The following is a 10996-nucleotide window of genomic DNA, read 5'->3' as shown; positions in this document are numbered from 1 at the left end:
TGTGAATGGTAAGATACAATCTCCTAACATCATTGTAACAACAACAACAACAACAACAACAACAACATTTTGTTTCTGTATTCCGTGGGAGAACAGGAAAAGTACAGAAACTTAGTCTTAGAGGTTTATTGCTTAATTGTTTAAACCTATACAATAAGTAAATTTTTGTTGGAGGAAATAATTATTTCTCTTGTCTCTGATTAGACTATCTGCATAACCTCAGCTTTTCATCCTAATTTCTCCTTATTATTTCTGAACCTTTTTTTAAATACAATTAATTATCCTCTCTTTTATTGCATCTTTAATTTCCCCCTCCCCACTGTAACCTCTTTTCCTTGGTGTCTATACACATGCCTACATACATCTCCCTTATTTAGAAACAGAAGCAAAATAGAAATTTTCCTTTGACCACGCTATTTCCTCAGGGAACTGGCCTGCCATCTCCCTTTTTAATACACAGACTTTTTGCAAAAGAAAAAATTTCAACCCTCAATACCTCAACTCTTACTTTATCCTCTCATTTTCTAACCCCCAGTAATCTGCTTTCCACCTTAATTAACTCTGCAACGTCTGATCTACAAGGACTTACACTTTAGTTCGCGAACTCATCCTAGAAAAAGTGCTCCATACCTCATTGCTGAATATCACTATGGTCACCTTTGAAGTCCTCCCCTTGGGAAGCTATGCACTGATGCCAGTGCCTAGGCCACCCTTCAAAGCAACTTTGGAACTCGTTTCCTGGAATGGCCATCAGAGCTGTTGTTGTATTACCCTTGGTGTCCTGAATGTCATCAAAATGTCTTCCTTTCAATATTTCCTTTATCTTTGGGTAAACAAAGGAGTCATTGGGAGCCAGATCAGGTGAGTAGGGAGGGTGTTTCAATACAGTTATTTGTTTACTGGCTAAAAACTCCCTCACAGACAGTGCTGTGTGAGCTGGTGCATTGTTGTGATGCAAGAGCCATGAATTGTTGGTAAAAAGTTCAGGTTGTTTTCTTCTAACTTTTTCATGCAGCATTTTCAGCACTTCCAAATAGCAAACTTGGTTAACTGTTTGTCCAGTTGGTACAAACTCATAATGAATAATCCCTCTGATCGCAAAGAAAGTTAGCAACATCATTGCAACAAGTTCACCAACTTGTCAGCCCTCTATAATCCTAAAGTTCATATGATTGTGTAGTAACATAAACAGTGGTCCTTTTGCAGTTTTCATTCTCCTTGATAAGTGGTTGATATCTAACACTAATGCCCCATCCCTTTTGCAGAAGTCAATCACTCTGGCTTTGTCAGCATAACATTTGATAGTCCTCTTATCTCTCACTGCTTTACCTGTTACTATTCATTTCCCCCCTCTCTTATTCCAAAAACTGCACCCTGGGCCATCTTTCTATCTTTGTGGCCTTCCCTTGGCCTTTATCACCATTCTAGCTTTAAAAATTTCTTCTTTCTTTTCTTTTTTAAATCACTAGTTTAAATCTCTCTTCTGAATTTTATACCTCATACTTTTGAGTTAGAGAAAATTTGACTTTAAATATTTCTTAGTGGTATTGGTTACTTAGTCAAGTAAATTATCAAAAAGGAGAGGTAGTAATAAAAAATCATAATACTATTATAAAGCCTCCTGCTTGGCATCTACAGCTGCGTATTACACGAATTGGGTAGTTTAAAAGCAGAAATAAATCTAAGAGGTACAGAACATTATGAAAGCCTAAATTTAGAGTTGAGCTTCCATGGACAACACCCCATTAGAGTGGCTGTGTGAGGAAGCTCCTGCCTCTGCCATCCTCAGGAAGTTGCCACTTAGTTCTTTCTGGCTCTAATACCAAGTCACATCTGTGGGAATCAGGGAGCTTCCCAATAGGACATTCATCTGTTGAATCCAGAATATACCAGTACAGATTCCAGCTCAAGAAACACTTAGTTCTAGCATAATCTACATCAGCCAAGTGGGTGATCTGCATCTTCCTACACTCATCAATTTCTAATCTAAGCTTTGAATGAGTGACTTGTTTGGCATACTCGAAAGGACACAGAGAGCTGCAGATGGACGACAGTGTTTTCAGCTGTCTTATAGGTTTTCAGCTCTGGCAGTGTAGGCAAGAATGCGAGCCAGTCACTGGGATTGGTGTTGACTGAGCCAGTTCATATACTGGCCGTGCTCTTGATCCTGTCGATAGCCGTCCACTCCCTGCTTCTCATTCTTGATGTTCCACAAAACAATAATAGACACAAAAGAAAAAATGCTCTTACCTAACCCAATGCAACTCTTTCTCATACAAACAACAAAATATCTCTATCCAGAGGGATAGCCAAAGTCTCACCAAAGTCTCATCAGTCCCTGCCTCCGTTTCTGGGTGATAGCCCTTCCTCCCTTCCTTCCTGTAAGCTGTGGACTACATTACAGAGTTAACCACTACTTGGAAAATCGATCCTTTATAAAGCAGCACAAAGGAAGGAAGGATAAAGAGGGAATATCATATACTTATGAGCAATTAGTAAAATATTTGCAGTTTCTACAGCCCTATTTTTCTACAACTTATGTGAGGACATAGGGGACATTCATAACTTCTTTCCTTCACTACCTGTATTAGCCAGGGTTCTCCAGTGAAATAGAATCAGTAGGATCTGGTTCTATCTATCTATCTATCTATCTATCTATCTATCTATCTATCTATGTATCATCTACCTATCTTATTATAAGAAATTGACTCATATGATTATGGAGGCTGAGAAGCTCCAGGATCTGCAGTCAGACACCTGGAGACCTAGGAGAGCCAATGGTATAAGTTGCAGACTGAGTCTGAGGGCCTGAGAACCAGGACAGCAGATGTAAGTTCCGGGCAGAGACCCTACAGCCTCTAGGCCCAAGACAGGTTGATATTTTAGCCTGAGTCTAAAGACTGGAAAAGACCAGCTCAACAGTCAGGCAGGAGGAGTTCCCTTTTATAAAAAAGAGTTAGCTTTTATGTTCCATTCAGGCTGATTGGATGAGAGCCTCTTAAATTAGGGAGTGCAGCTTTACTCAACCTACTAATTCAAATGTTAACCTCATCCAAAAACACCCTCACAGACACGCCCAGAGTAAATGTTTGCCCCACTATCTGGGCACCCCGTGGCCCGGTCAGGTTGACAAAATTAACCATCACACCATTCATTCTAAACTGCCTTTTCCCTCAGATGACAATAAGCAGATCAGCGTTTATTCTCTGTGGGTGACTAAAATCTTCCCAGTCATAGAAGAATGGTGCGGTACCCAGAGGATCCCATTTTCCAGACATATTCCTTCCTATCTTCACAATATAGCAGTTACTCTATTTCCCTTTACACTGCATCGATCACCCCAGTAAACACAGTAGCCCCCTTTTCCCTGTTGGTCCAGTGTCATGTGGATCCCCATATGACCAGATGTCATATGCTAGTGCAGTGTGACCATTTTTATTTTCTCAGCTGAGAGCGTTCCTCCTTTGGGTACTGTTTTCATCACAATACAGGCTAACTTGCTATAATAAAGAAATCTGAAAATAGAGTGGCTCAAACAAGATAGTTATTTCCTTCTCACATGAGTTCAGAGTTGGCAGGTGGTTTAGGGCATAAAACAGTCTCTGCTTAATAAGATTTTTCAAGGGTTCCATTAATCTTGTTCTATCTTGTTGCTCTGTAATGCCTTAGGGTCTTGTCTGCATGGCTACAAGTGGCTCACTTGCATTACACCTATGAATTTTAGTGCACACGAATGTGGAAAGAAAGGAAGTTAAGTTGAAGCCTTTTCCTTTTCAAAGGATTTGATCTGGAAGCTGCATGCATCATTCTGCTCACACGTCATTAGCTAGAATTAATCACATGACTGCATAGATGCAGTGGAAAACTGGAACTTGTAGTCTAACTGGGCAACCATATGCTAAACTAATACTCAGAGGGTGTTCCATGTAGAAAGGGACCATTGGTCTTGGGGAAATGATCAGTCTATGCTATAGTTAAAACCTCTAAACAATCAAAATACCACAGTTCCAGGGATGGTGAGCAAAACTATTATGAGAGGGATAGTAGGTATAGGAGTGAGAGATGCCACTTGCACTCCTTGGTTCCCAAGCCTGTGTATTTTGGCTTTGGGAGACATAGCATCACATACTGAATGATGGTTTGAAGCATATATCAAAACCTGAAGGACACCCTGGAATTGGCACTCACAGGGAGGATAAATCTTCACTATTGCATATCCAGGGCTTCCCTGATGGTCCTGAACTGCTGTATCAGTCCACCTCTGCATGATTCTAATATAGGATTATGTGTAAACCAAGGTCAAATGTTTGCTTCCTCAATCAACTGGTAGAGTACTTCTCATAAGACTCTATAAGGGAGAGAAGGTAATATGCCAAGAATAGAGATGGTGAGAATATGAGTTGTTTGCTTATGCAACTTACTCTTACTTTTATCCACAGATAAAAATAGCACTTTTCAAAAACGTTGATACTTTGCCTCACAAGTATAGTTCTCAGTGTCTTGATAAAGGGACCAACATCAGAGCTCTTAGACAGTAGTTTGGTGGTTACCAGAGGGTAAGGGGGAGGGGCATGGTCGATGAGGGTAAAGGGGATCAAATAGGAACTAACTCTGAGTGGTGAACACATAATGTGATATATAGATGATGTGTTACAGAATTGAAACCTATGTAACTTTACTAACAATTGTCACCCAATAAACTGTAATTAAAACAATAAAGATAGAGTTAAAGGGTAGGTATGTAGGTCACTCATTAAAAATTTAACAAAATTATTTATTCTCCCTATTCATTGTTTTCCTTTCACACTACTCAAAAAAAAAAAAATTCTGTCCTTCCAACTTTAATCATCCTGGGCCATGGTTTCAACCAACCAGTCAAGCAGACAATCAGAACTTGCAGCAGCTGCTCGAGCTGGTTAAAAATAAAGCAACCCCAAGATTCTATTTCTCTTCTCTGATTTAAAGTCCTCTGTATTTTTTTTTTTAAGATTTTATTGGGGAACTGGGGGAGGGGAACAGACAAGTTGCTGTCCTTTTGTGCTTCAATCTAGTTGTGGAGGACGTTGCTTCAGTGGCCCATGTTGGTATTATCATTGTGATCTTCCGGGGTGAGGCAGTCACTCGCCAGCCATTGGACAGCCGCTCACGGCAACTCACGGTAGTCCAGCTCCAGGTCGAGCTGTTGTTCACCATCTTAGCTCTAGAGGATGCAGCATCACTGGCCCTCATGTGGGATCCGAACCAGGGCCTGCTGCTCAGAGCTGGCGTCCCAAGCCAACTCCTAACCAATGTGCCACTCAGCCGGCCCCCTCTTAATTTTTAAGAGTGTGAGTTTTGCAGCCAGCTTGTCTGGTTTTGAATCCTGGTTTTATACCAACTAGCTATGTGATCTTGGATTAGTTGCTTAATCCCTATCTGCCCTACTTGCTGTATTGATAAAATAGGTTTATTATTGCACCTACTCATGGTTTAATTGTGAGCACATTTAAACTGGTTAGAATAGTGTACATAGCACAGAATACATATCAAATAAATGATAACTATTGTTTTTGTTGACTATGCATCAATATCTCTAGTTTGCCAGTAAAAACCCTTCACCCTTTTGTTCTAGACTTAATTTCCATTCCACTGCTCTTTAACACCAACCCTGTGTTTCATTTTTGCTAAGCTGGACTCCATCATGTTGCCTGACGAGTCTCTCACTTCTGTGTTTGATAACATTTTCTGACATGTCCTTTCATGGAACACTGCTTATTGGATTTCACACATCTTACTATGTTCGTATCAGTTGCCACAGCCAGTGTGAAGTCTTTCCTTCTATTTTCCTGTCTGAATATGATCTTTTCTCCCAAAAATCTTCATTGCAGGTCATGTTTTTTTCGTAACACCTTATTAATTAATTTTAACTGTTTAGAGAAGTCAGCCCATCTTAAATGAATACCTACCATGTTTAAGGAGATCTTTTCAGGCTGTGAAAGGAGCTTGTTAATTGATAAGAAAAATGGACATATAGATAAATAGTTCCAATACAGTGCTTTCATGTTACTAGAGTAATGGCTTGAGTTCTTGAGTTCAGAAGGTAGATTACTTAACCTTGAATTGGGAAGCCAGTGAAGGTTTCCTGGAGGAAGTGATGCCAGAACAGAGTTGAAAAAAATGTTATGAACTTAACCAGGTGAAGTTTAGCAGGAGGGAATAACATGAATAATGTTTAGTGAATGATATGCAGTTCAGAATTTCTGAAGTGAACTCAGTTCACATGGGGCGGGGTGAGGAAGACAGTGAGAAAGCGCTGGAAAGAAGGATCCCAGAGGACTATGTGTGGGTGAGTCAGGAGCTGGGACGTATCTTTAAGTGCCATTGATGGCTTTTTAGCAGATTTTTAATTTAGATAGTAGTATGTAGTAGTATGGAGGTGGAGCTTTGGGAGCAAGAAAGACCAACTAAAAATATATTGCCATCATCCAGGTGACAGATAGAAAGGGTAGGAATAGTAGGGGCTGATTAGAAAGAAGGAATAAATTTGGAAATTATTCATGAGAAAAATTAGAAAGATTTTATGACCAATTAATTTTGGGAGATGAGGAAGAGGTAGGAGGTAAATATAGAGAGTGCCAAAAAAATGTGTACCATTTTAAGAAAGGAAAAAAAAACTGTATTAAAATTGTAATACAATGAATGATGCTAACCTTCATTTGATTAACTCCACCTTTTGAGCAAACGTTATACTACACATTGCTACTGTAATTCAATTCAACTTCAAAAAGTAATACATAGATAACATCTCTTAAAATGTGTATATTTTTTTTGGCACCCCTGGTATATTTTTCAGGTTTTAGCTGGGGTAGCAGGAAGGTTGGTGATGCTGAAGAATATCACCTAAATCTGAAATTAATATTGTGCGGAAGACAGACAGCAGGCTTATTATGTTTACAATGTGCATTGCGCTGATCACACACAGACCTTGTCAATTCCGCTTGTACTAAGAGATGTCACTGTCTGAGGTGACCACTGGAATACAAAAAGACAAAGGGGAATATATGTTTATATGATTATGTTCCACAAAGTTTATATCTTTGTACCTACCAGTTGTGCATACCCTCTTATTTGCTACTGTGGACAAAACTGCTAAGATAGAAAACCTCTATAATCTTAAAAATAAAGGGAGAGAAAAAGAAAAGAAGAAAGAAAGGGGGAAAGTAGAAATGAAAGACAAAGGAAAATAAAACATCCATGTGGAAGTTGAGTTTTATCAGAATGCATTATAAAATCCAATAAAAAAATGGAATTGGTAAATATGATAATGTGAAGAGCAGATAGCTAAATAGATAATGAAAAATTACTTTTGATTTAAGGTCAATAAGTTCTACCTCATTCTTTTTAAAAAAGTGATCCATGTAAATTATTGAATACTATAGATATGTTTTCTCTATGGAAACAGTAATGGCAGAGGAGAGTAATAATGGGAGACATATTGGACTAAGACTCCAGAAACCTGGGTTCTAGCTCTATCCTGTCATAAACTTGCCCCACAAATAACTAGAGCCCTTTAATTTAATCTCTTTATAAATATAAATGTATTATTCTCTAAATTCTATATCTATTCAACACTTTTCTACAGCAAGGCCTAGACTCTTGATTTATTTTTTCTTTACAATTATTCTCTTGTTGACATCTTTTGACATTCGTAATCTGATTCACTGTAGTTCAGAAATATTTGTCTTCTTGTTGATCAATACTGGTTGAGCAGCTCATAACTGGAGGATTCAAAGGTTGTGCCCAAAGACCTACTAAAATCATTATTATAATATGATAATAAGGTGGTATTTATGACTCTGGAGTGTATAATTGCAATTTCTACCCTTGCTAACATTGCAGGGCTATATGGATAAAGAATGGCTATAACTCAATAGTTATACGCATCTCATTAGTAGATTAAAGTGTTAAGACTTGATAAAAAATAATGCACTAGTCAAGTTAAAGGGACAGATTAAAATGAAATGGAAATGGGTTATGAGGTGAATATAATTGGAAAGCACTTTACAGAGTAGGCATTTAATAAATGTAGGTTGAATAAATATATGAAAGAGCCCAGTCTTGACTTAGTTTTGCTTTACATTTACATGAAAAATTTTTATTATTGATGTTCTTCTTCAGAGTTAATAGTTATACTTGCCTTTATCAGTAGAACAGCCCACATTCCCTCAGTCTCTCATCTGTAATAAATGTGGAGCATTACACATGTATGTGTAATTACAGGTGTATGTAGAGGTCAGCATTGTTCAGTGTTGGCTTCCTGTTATTAACCAACTCAAACTGTTGGTTGAAGAGGTTAATTTTCAGCTGACTTTATACTACATGTGAATGTTGAGTAACGCTAGCCTTAAAATAAAAGTTTTGAAAATAGGAAACCCTTCTTTTTAGAGCAAATTTATAATCATTGAGGTACAAAAAATAGTTATAGTATGATTTGCACAGTATAAAACACAATTAAAAATTTTTTAGAAAATTCGTAGCACCTATACTTGGCTTCTAAATTTCATTAAATTGCAGATCATCTGTTTTGCAGATTTTTTTGGTAGAGTTTCACATATAATCTCTGCAGATATGAGAGGAAATAGCTTGTTCACAAAACTTAAAATTCAGTGGAGTAACTGATTAGATTTTTGAATTTATGTTTAGTTCCTAAATAACTTTCTTCTTTCCAGACCACCATGTCCTTGAAAAGTTAATTTTGTTTTTATCTGTGGATCCAGGAGGCTTCCCATGACAATGGAAGTTGAAAGCTTCCCAGGTAAAGATGCTTCAAAAGAAGAAGCAACTCATGATAGGGAAGGATGAAAGTCAACAGTTTATATCACTCAATTGCTTTTAAGATTTTCATCAAATATATCTCCTGCAGTTGAAACTTACTAGAGAAGCTTCCCAGCAGAGTTAAAATCATAAAACAATGAGAATGTTACCTTTGTTTCTCTGAGCTTTCAGACAGGAAAGACAGCAACTGAACTGTGTATCAACTTACTTTCTTCCCCTTCTGGTGCTTAGAAAAATAATCCCTTACTCTGAGGTACAAGGCATCAGCTACAGTGTAAGCAAAATAGACTTCGTTTTTGTTATCACCTAGAAAAATACAACTTTGTTCTAAGACTATTTGTATTTTATGGATTCTTGTATGAATAAGCCATGTATTTATTCAAGGTCAAAATCTTTGAAAACACACACAAAAGGAGTCCATTTCAATTTTAAAAAATAAATGTTAACTTGTGATTGAAAAAAAACATTACTAATACCTTTTCATCAGATGCCTAGAATTGATTTCTTTTTTTTTTTTTAAAGATTTTATTGGGGAATTGGGGGAGAGGAACAGCGTTGGGGAATGAGAAAGGGGAACAGACAAGTTGCTGTTCTTTTTTGTTTTTCAGTCTAGTTGTGGAGGATTTCGCTTCCCTGGCCCATGTTAGTATTATCATTGCGCTCTTCCCAGGTGAGGCAGTCACTCTCCGGCCACTGGACAGCCACTCATGGCGGCTGTTGGCTGCTTACACAGGCTGCCAGCCACTCACAGTAGCTCACTGGCAGCTCAGCTCCAGGTCGAGCTGTTGTTCACCATCTTAGCTGTAGAGGGCGCAGCATCACTGGCCCTCATATGGGATCCGTCCGAACCGGGGCCCTGCTGCTTAGAGCTGGTGTCCCAAGCCAACTCTTACCCAATGAGCCACTTGGCCGGCCCCAGAATTTGATTTCTTAAATCTGTATATATTATGGCAATGGCAATAACATATTTAAAAATAAGCACTTGCAAAAATTAAGGGGCCTGTATTTTCTTATTTCTGGGGTGTTGCCAATTAATCCATGTCCTCATGATGATGTTTGCTTGAAGACTACTATAAAGTACGTAAAAGAAGGCTTCCTTCCATATCCATGTGTGTATGATATGTTTTTTGGGGGGGAGAAAAGGTATGAAAGGCACACAGTATGACAGGGTCCTCAAAATGTAAAGTACAAGTTGAGAAATTTTTGAAAAATCTACATTGTAGTTGCTTCACTGAAAAAAGATAAAGAATGCTGTACAAGACTTGCTTTATGTTATATTTCATACTAATAAATGTTGAAATTAGTTCTCTTAGATATTCATTGAGTAGAAGCTTTGCTGGTGAATTACCTTTTTGAGGCTTAATTAAAAGAAAAATTCCTGGCACTGGTGCTGAAAAGACACTGGCGTAAAGTTCACTGGGGCAAACTATAATAATCTGGCTAAATTTCAACTGGGTTAATTATAGTTTGTCCACTTAAATTTTTCTTAGTTTTCTCTTTATTCATGTAAATGCCATATTCTGCTGACTGATATTTATTATCTATTACATTTCATTTCTTTAAAGTTTCTGAATGTTAGGAATTGTTACCACATCAGTTTTTATGTAAATGGTTTTGATTAGAATTAAATTTAAAATAAATTACTATGCTATTTTATTATAGTCCCTATAACATGGATCAATACACCCAAGGCAACTATATTCTACTATAACTCAATTAATACTGAAGCTGCAGTTTAAAAATTTCATAGAGAATGAACAGTAAATGCATTTGGCAGAGGTATGAAAGTACATGCAATTTTTCACCTCCATAGCTCAGCCTCTGCCTCTCCTGAGGAGAGTTCACATTTGAGGAAGTTGACATAATTACTCTACAACAAAGACAAAAGATTCAACAAGGAGCTGGATGAGCCCATAAATCCTTTTTATTGTCTTCTGTGGAAATTAAAATACTGCTTGGACTTTCATAGCTACTGTGGTGGCCAAGGAAATTAGCTGAACTCTGAACTACTTTTTTATTTCCTAGTAGATGTTTATCATGTCCCTCAACTTCTCCCCTTTAGCAGTATCCCTGGACTTGTCTACAAAGATTGCTTTTGGCATTTCTTCTCTGATTAGGTTTTATAAACTCTCCTTTAACTGTTTCACCCAAATTCATGTGAGTTCTAGATAATCTCTTAGAT

Source organism: Hipposideros armiger, unplaced genomic scaffold (genome assembly GCF_001890085.2).
Source record: "Hipposideros armiger isolate ML-2016 unplaced genomic scaffold, ASM189008v1 scaffold_165, whole genome shotgun sequence".
In the NCBI taxonomy this organism is placed as follows: Eukaryota; Metazoa; Chordata; class Mammalia; order Chiroptera; family Hipposideridae; genus Hipposideros; species Hipposideros armiger.
The sequence above is the reverse complement of the archived record's forward strand: the minus strand, read 5'-3'. Positions refer to the sequence as shown.